This window comes from Marmota marmota, unplaced genomic scaffold, assembly GCF_001458135.2.
Source record: "Marmota marmota marmota unplaced genomic scaffold, marMar, whole genome shotgun sequence".
Lineage (NCBI taxonomy): Eukaryota > Metazoa > Chordata > Mammalia > Rodentia > Sciuridae > Marmota > Marmota marmota.
In genome coordinates, this window is record NW_025999869.1 from 5,113,296 (window position 1) to 5,127,071 (window position 13,776).

General features: G+C 48.0%; 2 protein-coding genes across 4 annotated transcripts in view; one reads left to right on the forward strand and one right to left on the reverse strand.

Moving 5' to 3' along the window:
* Dock2 (dedicator of cytokinesis 2) overlaps positions 1 to 13,776 on the reverse strand; it is a 397,939-nt gene that overhangs the window by 195,227 nt on the left and 188,936 nt on the right. The gene's annotated exons all lie outside the window — the stretch shown is intronic.
* The window catches only part of Insyn2b (inhibitory synaptic factor family member 2B), a 106,136-nt gene that overhangs the window by 88,035 nt on the left and 4,325 nt on the right, over positions 1 to 13,776 (forward strand). The gene's annotated exons all lie outside the window — the stretch shown is intronic.

The window sequence follows — 13,776 nt, forward strand, 5'->3', positions numbered from 1 at the left end:
AGAGCACAAAAGTCATGGGGTTCAAGGAACACTCTAGTAAACTCTCTAAATGCACAAAGTCGACAGAGGGGAAAAGACAAATGCATGAGACTTAAAACATAAGGTGTTTAACTAGGAGACATTAACTTCTGGTTTCAAGGCAGGTCACCTTGATGGGTAAGGACCTCGATGAGCAAGCCCTTTGGATGATATCATCCCTATGCTTATCAGACAGTAGTTCAGGTACCGAGGTAAGCTCTGCCTGCATATTGGCATCTCATTTCACTATCACACACTGTGAGGTGGGCCTTATGGTGGTCAGGGAAGTTAAGCCATTTGGGCCAGCTCATGTAGAACATAGTCTTGAGAGCAGAAGGGGTCAGACTCAGGACTGACATCCAGATCTTTCTAATTCCAAACCTGTGATATCAATTTTTCCACCACGGTGACCCCCGCCTCCCATCTCCACCCCTGGTTGCCAGCCCACACCCAGCACTCACCATGGGTCAAGAACTGTGCTAAGCACTTTGTGTTCCTTTCAAAATATACCATTTCTTCCCAGCATGGGATGAGGTCTACAATAAAGTGGTTTATATAGGAGATAGATGGGAACACGATAGAGTGGTAAGAGCATTCAAGTCGAAAGATCTGTGCTTTGATCCCAAGTCAGATCAGCTACCATGACGTGGTTCAGTTTCTTTATCTGTAGCCTGGGAGCAGTGACCTCTACTGAGAGTCCCCACGGGGACCTAAGGAGGTAACAGATGCAAGTGCCTTCCATAACCGCAACTGAGCAGGGCTCATTACTGTTGTTACCAGGAAGACCAATGGCTCCTCAGCTGGAACCCCACTTTCAGTGGCACAGTGGAAAAGTGGTTAAAAGTGGTCATTTCAGTTGATGTCCTATAATTTTGTTGACCAAAATGTCTGGTTTTCATTTCTTCACTATTTTCTCTTTCCACGGAGAATGACAGCTCGGTTGAGTGCACTGTTGCCCTGGTGGGTTGCCCGTGTCTTCTGGTAGAAATTTCTTGTTCTTTCTGGCAGCATCCTGAGACTTTATTGCAGTAGGGTGCCCCATACCTGGGAGCCAGCAGGTGCTTACACTGGGGCACAGCTTTGGGCATTTTCTCCACCTACCTGTCAACTCCTTACACGGAGGAGCCCAAGACCACGTTTCTACCAAATAGAGGAAGGTTCTGCACAAGTCACACAGAAAGAGGCCTTTTAACTCCATGTGAAGTGTGCCCTCAGAGGAGGGGCCTCGTAGCTGTGGCAAACAGAAGCAGGCCGTCTTTATCAATGGCTACCTTTTTTTTTTTCTCCTTAAAAAAAAAAAATATCTCCTAGCTGAAGCGAGGGAGAACAAAGAAACCTATCATAAGTAGGAAGAATTCATTTGAACCAACTTGCATTTAAATTTCTGGCTGTTCTCTCTTCAGGTAGCTACATGATGCATTTTGTATGACCTTAAAATAATTTTTTATTTGGCTGATGTAAAGTGAAAAGGGCAGGTGGTTATTTACCAGCCTGCTATGAGTTTTGTGACCTGGACAAGTCATTTCTGACCTCCGAGTTTCCTCATTTGAAAGATGAGAGCTTTTAATTAGCCAGTCCCAATGGTCCCTTTGAGTTCTGACATTCTGTGTTTCCAAGCTGAATTAAAAGTGACAATATTTGGTTGAACTGTGACCACCCAACAAGTCTGAGAACGTCTGTGGTTTTTTTAGTGCTTACTTCAAACATCCCAGGCAAAGGTTCTCAATTAAGTCCCACCCCTGGGTGGGCTGGCAAGCCGCCCCTCCCTTCCAGAAGAACATGTGCAGCTTGCCGAGGCTCCTCATCGTCATTCACAGCCAGTCTAGACTCTTCTCCCAGACAGTATGTGCCCCCCTTGTATCCAAACCACTGTGAAGAAATGGGCAATTAATTTGATGAAAGCAGAGAGATCAGAACAACATCCCCGTCACAGCCACAGAAGCAAGATGAGAGTTGTCATTTAAAAAAAACAAAAAAAAAACAACAACAAAAAAAACATTTCAAATGACTTCGAACTTGTGTGGTGTCCTGAAAAGCCACATCTTAGAAGCCAATGAATAAGTGATGTGAAACGCTCCTCCGCGGGCCTCGCTCTGGCGCTGTGCTCTCTCTCCCCCTGATGATGGATGGGCCCAGAGCATGTCACTGTACATGAGGCACATGGGCACATGATGGATTGCCCACTGGGCCCTCTTCTCTGGAGACGCTGCTGCCTCGTTAGCAACACATAAGGTTTTCTAAGTGGGATTTCCCACAGGGCCCAGGAGCCAAAGGCTGTGGCTCTGCTGTTGCTCCTGTCAAGACACACGAGACCATTGGTCCTATCTCTGTGCCCCCTCAGCCTCCTTGACTCTCTCCTCCTGCCAGGGATCACTTGGGTGGATCCTCTATCACCAAAGAGCCAGCCTCAACACTGGTGCCTAAAGATCCCATGCATGGATCTCCCGGCTTCCAAGGATCCCATACACTGGGGAGGGACTCCTGTGTGTTTCTTTGTTAACTGAGCTCCAAGGGAAGAGGGTAAGAATTGACTCCAAACCTTAAGCTGGTTCCGGGAGGTTTAGTCTCCATTTTTCTCACCTCTTTTTAGCTTGGATCCTAGGACAATTTACCCAAAGGCTTGAGTGCACTGCTGCTGGAGGTACCCAAGACTCAATAACACGGAATTACTCCGTGAGAAAGTTTGTTCTCTTTTCAAATTTGTTTCAGTCCTTCCGATCGCCTAGAGGGGAAATCTGGTTGGGTGCTAGAATGTCTTTTTGAGGCTTTCTTGCTTGCTTATCACCTTTCTTTGTAAAAAGAGAGTAGGTCTGAGGTTCCCAGCCCCAGGCAAGCAACAGTATCCAGCCAGAATGTAATGATTTTTAATTTTTTTTTTTATCGAAGCTTTAAAAACTAATCCTCTTAGATATTTATGGTAAGTGATACAGGTCTCCATTTCAAAAGTGATATTTCCTATGCTGTATAATTGTTTTTTTTTTTCCTTAAGTTTAAAAAGTGAATTGATTTAGAAAAAAAAAAGGCTAAGTAAATAATTGTGCAGATGATGTGGGAAATCTGGTAAAATCCATGAAGGTGGCGAACCACTGATTGAAGTCTGGGAAGCGGTGCCCTCAGAAACGATTCCCTTTCTTCTTTCCAAGGGCACAAGGTCTCTCTCAGCCACCTCCTCCTTCCTCAACCTGATCTCGGCTCCTCCAGCCATATCTCCCGACGCTTCATGTTCATGTCCACTCTAAAAATAGTCAGCAAAGCCTCTTTGGAGGACTTTGACGATATGGCTCATGCATTTCTTTTCTGGATGTAGCTCCCAGGAAAAATCCATTTAAGTTGTAAAATGCTTCTAATGTTTCAAGAGAAAATAATGGAAGTTCTTTTCCCCCCCCAAAAAAAATTTATGTACCATCCAAGCATATGGCTTGGATGGAAATAAAGTGCAAGCTATAAACTCATCGTTTTTAGTGGGTGAAGGGAGAGGTTGATCATGTAAAATTTGAAAGTTGCTAAAGAGGAGAGAGATAAGAAGAGCAGTTGTTTGTCTAAGGTCTACCTGGACAGGCAGCTCCTCTTCTCACTCTTAGCCTCTTCTTATTGCTTCAGCTGAACTCAAGACTCACAGACTTGAGTTTATTTCTGTGGTACCACTTTCTCTTACTCTTTCCTAAGATGTGGGTACATATCTGTGTCATGTAGTGCATGACTTTCAACTAACTACAGATTCTTCCACTTAATGTCTGTATTAATCAGCTTCATGTTACTACAACAAAATGAGGCAACTATTTAGCTTATGGTTATAGAGTCTCATTGCTCTGTCTTCTGATGAGGGTGGCACATTGTGACAGGAATAGAATGAGCCACTTACATCAGGAGCCAGGAAGCAAAGCAAAACTGAGCGTCTAGGGACCCCTAACTCCATTCAGGAGCACACCCATAACCTAAGGGCCTCCCATAGGCTCCACCTACTGAAAGTACATGGCACCTCCCAATGCCACCACCCTGGGGACCAAGTCTTTAACATCATGTTTTGAGGACACCCATATAGCAATATCCCAGGGCATCCCAAATTTACCTTATCTCTAAGCACATTCCTCACCCCCCACATACAAAAAATGAATTCCCTGTTTACTTTCTGCAACACCACTGACCACGCAGCAACTCTATAAGGACACCACCGTCCCCGCCTCACTCTTCTTCACTACACATGTCAAGCTGACCATCCGTCCCACCTGCCCTGTCTATCCCGCTGCCCCCATCCAGCCCCTTCACTCCCACACCCCTGCTCTGGCTCTGCAAGAGCCCTCGTCATTCGTCACTTGAATGCTGGTTGGTCTTTTCACTATAGGTCCCTTTTACTCCATCCCAAGTAATCCTCCATGCAGATTGCAAAGCCATGTCTCACAAACCAGAACCCAGCCACACTCCCCTGATGAACTGTCCTGCCCTGGTTCCCACTGTTTCCTTGAGCTGACTCCTCAAGGCCCTTGAATGTCATGCTGAAGCCTCTTTTGACCTGCTGTGCTCTGGCTCCACCACGGGGGCCACTGGGCTGGCCGCTCCATCAGGCCTCTGCAGGAGTCGCCCGGCTTCCCCAGAATCCCTTTTCTATGCTGCTTTCTCTGGAATTGACCAGTCCTGCCAAGAAAGCCAATTCCATGGACAAACTTGATCCCTTCCCAAGAAGGACACCACGGCCCATGCATTCCTCCCCTCTACCATTGATCCTAACCCAAGGCTTACAAGGTTCTCTCCACCAGCAAACATCTAGCGCCCAAAGTCCTAGGCCAGTGTCTAATACAGAATTGGTCCTCAAGACTCTTGTCAAGGAAGGAACGAGTGTATTAACTTGAAGATGAATTAAAAGCAGCAGAGGGCTTGAGACAGCTGTTTGGATCACCTGAAAAGTAAAGTCCTGGTTATCATTTGTGCACAGCTCCATCCTCGGGTATTGACATGGAGGATGTGCACTAATCAAATGTTCTCACAAGGAAGAGAAGGCATCTATGTAGCCAGTTCTTTTAAACTACATCACATAGTGACTGAATGTACTACACGGACTGTCAATTTTAAAATACCTAGAATACTTCATTCTTCCAATGAGGTAGAACCTAATCAAATCTCCCTTTGATGGCTCCGAGAATCTGCTGTGCTTTCACAGGACATTGAGATCCTTGCTCTCCGTGGCCTGCTAGCAAAGCTGCCTAGTAATTCCATGCAGACTGGGGTGGGCAGGACAAAACTCAGCTGTGCATCTCCTCTGAGCTGAAATACCTCTTTCCTTGGAGTCCCAGCCATCTCTAAAGAATTCGATTGGCAGATTCTCTGGGTAAAACATCAAAGTCCAGGGTGGTGGGTAGAATAATGCCTGAGATGACCACATCCCAACTTCTGGCCCCTGTGAATAAGTGACCTTATCTGGCAAAGGGAACCTTGCAGATGTGGTTAAGTGAAGGCCTTGGATGGAGATCAGTATCCAGATCTGCATGAGTGGCTGACATCATGAGTCATGAGGGTTCTCATGAGGACAAGGGGGAGGCTGGAGAGTCAAAGGCAGAGGTCAAAGTGATAAGGTCACAAGCCAAGGAAGGCAAGGGATGTGTTCCCTCATGGCCCCCAGAAGAGCTCAGCTCTGCTGATGCTCTGGTGGCCAGCCAGTCTCCAGACAGTAAGAATAAGGCCCATGATCCAATGTGTGGTCACTGTTCGAGCAGCAATAGGAAACCAGTCTGCTCACATGGAATCCCCAGAGTGTGTGAACTATGCGGGTGCCCTAGGGGTCAGCTTATTGGATTTTATTTGATGATTTTTTGCAACTACAGAAGCTAAGTTCAGGTGTCTGTAGGGTTGAACTGAAAGGAAGGAACAGTGACCACCAGCTGCTGAGCATCTATCTGTGAACATAAGGCTGTTTTCAGCACCTTATGTTCACCACCCTATGGGAAACAGTACCCCCACTCTACAGACGAGGAGTCGAGGTTCAGGGAGAGTCATGAACTTATATGATTTTCAAATGAGGCAATTGAGGCTGAGAAGACCAAGGCACTTACACAGTTATTCTGAACTTCATAAAAGCAATAGCAAGGTCAGAACTCAGTCTGTCTTCCCGCAAGCCAGATTTCAGAGCAAGTTGCCTTCAGCTAGACCACTGGGTGGCTGTCAGGGCTACATGGACTGTAACATCATCGCTGAGCTCTACCAGACAAAGATACCATTGAAGATGCAGGGCCTGAACCAGTTCTTGAGGCTTGACTTCAGGCCCTCTGCATCAGAATCCTCAAACCGGCTGTGCTGAGGCATAGGTAGAGAAGAAGCTGTAGTCACAGCAGGATCCCTGGGAAAGTCTGAAGCTTTGCCAGCATTGGCTGGGTGAGATCAGGGTCTTTAAAGGAAGAGTCCACTGTTGAGTTCCTGGAAGACTTTGGGGGGGACAAGTGCATGAATACAAAACTCTTGCTCATAAAATAGCTCATAAACCAGCATTTGTTTTTAATGCTTCTTTGGAAAGATGAGTTACCCTTCTGCTTGGCTTTGACTTTAGGGTTAGGTGGTCACAAGTAGACCTAATTGTATATGGAAGGAGCTGGTGGGGATGGAGGAAAAGGAAAGAGAAGAAGTAGGGAGAGGGAGCTCATCCTTGAAGTAGGTCTCTTTGGATGCTTCCTGCTTCCAATGGTGAGAAGAGGAAACTTGCCCCTCTCTGGCCATTTGGAGACCTGCTCGTATAATGCATTACTAAGGGATTCATGGGAAGCCTTTCATTCCTCCCACACCTCCCAGTTCCTCAGGCCTCATCTGAGATCAGGAACTGATTGGCAATCCAGGCTGACATTTCTCCTGCAATTAAGGTTAAGAGCATTGAAAAGCCCCATTCTGCTCCCCAGCTGAGAGTCCAGTGCTGGGCGCTGCCCCCAGTGAGCCCTGGAGAGGGGAGGGTGTGTGGAGGCTGGACCATTGCCCATGCACCTACCCTTCAGGACAGAGGTACGGTCACCCCACACTGGTGACTGGAATATGCACAAAGCTACATGCATGCTAGAATCCTCCACCCCATCCTGATTTCCTTAAACTCCACAGACCACAAGTCACTGTATTATTATTATTATTATTGACACCTCCACTGTTAACATCCTTCTGAACCAGCCTGAGAAGTACCTAGAGATCCCTACCAGGAGATTTGCCCCAGAAACCTCCCTCTGCCCCTCCTCTCAGTATTTTCATTTCTGGTGCTTCCCTTTCAGTTTTGATAATGACAGGAAATGACAAGGCCCCCCGTGGAACCTGGGCCACAGCTTCAAAACTGGGCACCCTGTGGGAGAAAAGCTAGGACTTTCCCTTAGGGAGAAGAGAGGCTCTGGAGAGCCAGGGAGCTGCCTGGGGTCCTAGGGCTGGTGGCCCTGAGAGCCCTTCCTTAAGTTTCCTTCCAGGGTTAAGCTGTTGGTCACTGGCCTGTGGCCTCCCCAGCCACTTACAGCTATGTCACTTACACTGACAGAGAAATGGTGTTTCTCTAGAAACTGCAATGTACACTCAGTCCTAAGGGTTTAGCAACCAACTTTCCACTTAAATTATTCAGTATTTTTCCTTTTGTCTGCTTACCATGCTCTCGCAGCAAGGAGCCAGGTGAACTGTGAGAGCCACAGTCTCCCAGCCAAAGTCCTCTCTCTGGCCAGCAAAGAAATGCACAGTGAAAAATAATTACAAAGCACACAGCAGATCTGTTCTTTCTAGAAATCACAGGTGCCATTTACAGCTGTCATCAAATTCCAAGATGGACTGAGGAACACCATCTCAAGTGGTGGGACGTGAGCCTCATGGCAATACCATCCAGCGTCCTCAGAATGACCACAGCCTCACTTAAACTGCCTCTGGGGGAACAGCCATAAAGTGCGGGCAGAAACTTCTGAGGCCCCGACAGGTTGATACCCAAAATGTTCATTGTGCCTATCCCCCGATTCTCTTGGTGGCTTTGTCCCTTCTTTCTCCCTGGAGCATAAGGGAAAAGAAGTCGGATTTACAGCATCAGCAATTTATCTGCAATAAAAAAATGAAAGCTGCTTTAATGTGTTAATAGCTAAAGAGGCTGGAACACGCCATAAATATGAAATCAAGCGAGTTGAGTTCTTCCCAGGAATAATAGACAGGGACACCAAGGCCACAGATGACCACACAGTGATCCAGCATTTATTTCTTTGTCAAATTCATATAATAGTCATTACCCTTTGTCGAACCTGCCGCCACATCAGGCACTTTAACGCCACACGCGTCTTCTCATTTTAGGCTCCAGGTGACCCCCCAGTGTGGGTAGGACTATTATTCTCATATTACAGATGTAGAAACTGAGGCTTGGAGTGGTCCAGGAACCTGTTCCCTAGGGGCCAGGGCTCAAGCCCGGGTCCTACTTTCAGGGGAGTTCAGTTTCCCGTCCCTCCCTGTTTCCTCTTGACCTTGCCTCCTCAGTGCATTGGTGTGGCATGTGACTGAGATGACCAAGCCTTTCTGAGGCTGACAGCACGCTCCTTGTCACAGGGCCACAGACTTCCTTCAGAGACAGCCATCAGCAGTGAAGATTTCTACAGCTTGGTCCTGCTGATTTCTGTGCCTGCAGGAGAACCTGGGATTCTCTGAGAATTCGTCAGCAGGTAGCTGCCCCAGGAGAAGGGGTGGATTGCCAATGTGAAACAGCAGCAAGTCGTTACAGCCTATAAATGATGAGCAACCTGGTCAGAAGGAACCAGGTCGTTGTGCGGGGCAGGCGGAGGAGGTATAAAACTAGAGCCCCCTTTCCCCTAGACTGTGATTCTTCCCCAAAGACACTTTCCTAAGTGGTGTGATTTACCCTAGCGGACAGCAACCAAACTACCCTCACTGCATCCATCAATTCTTACAGCTAATCCTTTAAAAGGAAAGCTTCAGAGGGCCAATAAGTCTGTGGTGCACTTGGGCTCTGTGGTAAGAGGAACCGCAGGAACGCTCCTGAGGGAGAGGGGACGAGGCAGAGAGGAGTCAGGAGATATCTTTTCCTCAGGGAGATGCCGCAGGGCACTCTCACTTCTCAGCCCGCTGGCCTGCCATGGCAGTGGCTTGTCAACATCTCTCTTTATAAACCAGCAAGACCCACCTGCCCTGGAGGGAGTGCCCAGGGCCCACTGGAGACATCAGCAGCCTATCCCCACCCAGGTGACCTTGAATGAGCTGCCTTCTAAGGGGTGAGCATCTTTTCTGGGGTATGCAACCTCAATGCCAAGGCCACCCTGAAATCCAAAAAGAATATTGCAGACTGGTTAGCAGGGACCCGGAGGGTCCCCCATGCAGCCCAGCCCAGTGTGGCTATGGCTGTACAGAACGCTTTGGGGTCAGTCAGGAGTGACAGGTCTGGGTGGCCACCCCACCCTCACAGACCTTTTGCAATCCAGATCTCACACAGGCACAAGAAACTGTCCCTTTGGAGCAGTATGTCTCAGTTCATGAGCTTTGGAGGCAACATAACTGGGGTTTGAATCTTGGCTCTGTCACTTTAGTGGGTATCCTTGGCAGGATACTTAACCTCTCTTTGCCTCAGTTTCCTCATTTGGTAAATGAAGCCAATATTATCTGTGTCCTGGTACAATGAGAACTGTGTGACAGAAGGAATGTCAACTTGCACATGGTGTCTCTGGATCTCACTCCATGCGTGAGACTTTTTCTTGTCATAATTATTATTATTGCCCATTTAGATTACTATGTGTCCTGATCAAATGGGGTTCAGGTCATTTTAGGGTTTCTTCTCTTTAGAATACAACCCTGAAAGAGCCAGGCCCTTAGTGGAAGCATGTGATCCTTCTTTAGAAAGAGCAAAAGACCAGGAGTCAGGAAGCCAGGTGTTTCTGAAATTTTTTGGTTAAATTCTACTGCCTAATGCCATAGCAATTAGGAAGTGGGGCATCTCAAGGTGATTAGGTCATGAGAGTGGAACTCTCATGAATGAGACTGTGTGCAGAGAGTCTGTGGGCCCCTTCTGCCAGGTGACAGGGTGGAGTCAGCCATCCGTGCACCAGGAACTAGGCCCGTGGCAGACAGGGAATTTGCCGGCATCTTCATCTTGGACTGCCAGATTCCAGGACTGTGAGGGGTTCAGTGCTCCTGTTAAGCCATGCAGTCAAAGGTGTTATTCTACAGCAGCCTTAGCTGACTTAGACTCCAGGCTTAAAACTGATCCTAATTCACACTGTGACTTGCCTTTGCCAACTTATCTTTCTGTTTTAATTGCCCATTTATGGGCATTTATGGGCATTCAATCTTCCCTTCTGCCTGGGATATCCTGAGGATAAATGAAACACAGACCTGAAGCATTCTGCAAATTTGAAGGTCTTTTATAAAAGTAAGAGGTTTCTTTGATTTTTTGTTGTTTCTATATAAGTTGGTATCTCCTTGTGGCCCACCCAACTTCTGCTCGCTCAGCTAAGATCCTGCGTCTAGCACCTAGCTCACTGCTTGCTCATGTGTTTACATATTTACCTATTTTTCCACCTGCTCCTTACTGTTTCTTGGTTCAGGCAAGCCATGATACAGAGCTCTCACTGCTTCCAGTTACCTAGAAAAACATTCTTCTGCTTCCCACCTGGCATGATGGCTGGAGTATTGATCTGTCAGTTAGATTAGTGAGGTGCCCTCAAGAGGGAACCCTGAGAGTTCTCATCCACTCCTGGTTTACATACTGCTCACTGTCTAAATGCAGCATAGTTTCATGCTTAGACGTATTCTAAGATGTGAAGGGCTCAAAGGCTCCCTAGTGACCTGGGCATCCCTGAACCTTGGGGTCTGTATCCTGTGCATCCTCAGGGGACCAACCCATATGCTTTGCCTGGGCTGGACTTTCTCAATTGCTCCAGCCCTGAATCCTTCACTGCAATAATTTCTTGATTAATCTTGGTCCCCTGGGTTCTAAATAAACTAAGCACCCAACACTTATCTTCCTTCTTAAGATCCTGCATGGAATATGCAAGGTGGGCAAAGATGGCACAGGAGGGAGGGTAGGAGGGAGGGAGAGGTGAGGCTGGAGGGCTGTTTTGTTCTACCATCAGGCCACGGCCCAAAGCCGAGAGCTCACCCCCAGAATCTACAAACAACTCCCCATGGAGAATCCTCACCAAGCTGGCAACAGGCTCCTCTTTTCCAGGGGCTGGGGAACATGGTGTGGGGTTGGTATCTCCTCTTTTCTACCCAGTCTTAGGATGCCAAGCAGATGAGGGTGAGGGCACAGGCTCCTCCCCATTTATAAGGCAGCTGCCACCAAAGCAAAACATATTCCCTCTCTTCCCCTCCAAACCAAACAGAGTTTGTCAAACAGATGAATAAGAAGAAAAGGGACAATTTTCCTTTATGTTAATAAATTGCTTTGGCCTAAAAAACATTAATCAATTTCTTTGCAAAGCACACACACTTCTCCATACTCTGCTATTTGCCTGGCCTTGAAAAGAAAGTCACTTTCAATCCCCTTTAAACTGTCAAGACCAGTGGGGGCAGTCTCAGCGGGGAGGGGGGAGCTCCCCAATCCCCAATGATTATAATGGAGCCCGGCTGTGTTTCCATAGAAACGCGGAGTGTTTTCTCCCCTGAGTGTGCAAGGAGGGGAGGGGTGGAGAGTGATGCCGAGGGCCAGGTGTGTAATCACTGAGGAGACAAAGGTGCAGATGAGAGGTGAGGCATGTCCCTAAGACCTGGAGACCAAGAACTATGTGAAGAAGCATGGATCCAGCGGACTGCGTCCCAAGCAGGGTGACGGCACCTGCCACCATGGCCATTTGTACAACTACCCACCGGAAGTTATTAAGCCCCACACTCAGCTGCTTCTCGGGGTGGGGATGAACCTGTCCAAGGTCACCTAGCCAGTGGGCAGTGCCACCTGGGTTCAGACCAGTGGGTGTTCAACTCCATCCTCTGCCTCGGGCTGCACTTCAACCTGTGTCCCTGAGATGGGGTTAGTGTCTGTCTCCTGGCTCTTCCCTCCAGGTTGGCCAGCTCTGCACACATTCTGGATTCACCCACAGATACTTTTCCTAATAGGTGCCGGGGCACCTATAAATCTTGACAAACTCAGGTGGTGTGTTGCTGGACTTGCTTGTTTGATTTCCAAAGTCAGAAATCTCACATGTGAGAAGAAATCTGCTGCTGCATGTATTCACAGCATTGGGAGGAACAGATGGACAAGGACCTGGAAAGCAGGGGCAGTGGAGAGAAAGAAGAAGAATGTTTTGAAAGCAACTGTTAGTGTAATCGCCATCTAGTACCCTGGGAAGTGAGATCCATGGGGACAGTATCCAGTGTGTCTAGCTCCCTGGCATGTCGATGGGACCCAGCACAGTGTTGAACTCAGATGGAAGCATGGAAGGATGGATGGATGGGTGGGTGGGATGTTCTATACCATATAGCATGGAAAATTCTAGAACGAGCTGGTACTCAATTCTCTTTGACTCTGCTTGACACTCTACAACGAAGATGGTTTTTCTGATGCACTAGGTAGGATGGCTCTATTTAAGGGGAATAGTGACTATGAATGCTCCCTACTTGTGAGCCATGTTTTCCCAGTGCTGCAAGGGTAAGAATCAGAGCTTGCAACTTGCTGTTTTATATTCCTGCCTTGGTGCAATGCAGAGGTTGCTGGGGACAAGTCTCCCCAGACTCTGAATCCATCACATTAAGTTTCCACTGGGAAGAACAAGGTCCAGGTGGTACAGACAGAAACCCACTCATCCCCCCAAGACTGATCAGGGTGCAGGATCTGCGATGCATACAGAAGTATGAGAGTCACTGTGTGAGTCTGTGGGTGTCTCTGCCCGCTGATCTGGCACATCCTGGGCTTTGGCTGGAAGGTCCCTAACAGGCACAATGTTGACCTGAGGGCTCAGACACTGGACTAACAGTGCCAGGAGGCCCCAGAGAGTGCTGGTCTGTCTACCATTCCTTCCCCAGATCCTAGAACAGGGAATAACACCTGGAAGATGTTCAACCAGTACTTATTAGGGGACAGGTATTTAGACCTGATGCCCACTCTGTGGGGCACACTGTTTGGGCACTGCCTCTTCATCCTCTTAGTGGGTGCCCTGCTCACTTGGCACATGAGGAGTCTGCTGCTCAAAAATGGGAAAAGACTCCCCAAGATCTCACTGTTGATATGCTGAGGAGGTTTGCTTTGAAAACCACTTCCTGTTTTCTTCCGTCATATAGGTCACCCACCAGGATTATGTCCCTACAGAGAGGATCAGGGAGGAACAGAAAGAGAAAGAATGCAAGCAGAAGAGAGGAAAATCTGGGGGAAGCTCATCAAAAACCCAGAAGTGGGGCAATTAGATGCCCTTCCCCAGGGCTCCCCATGAACCCGTCCTCATCCTGCTGCCTACAGAACAGACTGCTCCCCTTGTGTCTCTCAGCCAGTTTCTTCCCTCTCAGAATGCTCGGTGACAAGGCATCTTTGGGGCTTCATTAGTCACATGTGGCAATTGTGATTTACCTTCTCAGCAGCACTAACCTGAGTTCTGAGAGGTGATATGAGGATAGTAGGCGAGGGCAGGTGACCCTTTAATGAGGGCTTCTTTTCAGCCCTTGCTGGGGATGGAGGCTCTAGCCAGTCATGCCACTTCCCAAAGCAGCGTGGGCAGGGTCTTTGGTCTTCTGTGCACATCATTTTCCTCCTGGCTGAACAGGAGTCTGTTCTGCCTTCTTCATGACCCCACATTCCCTCCCCCTCCACTCCCCCATGCGGGCTCCTCATCCTTGGACCTCCCG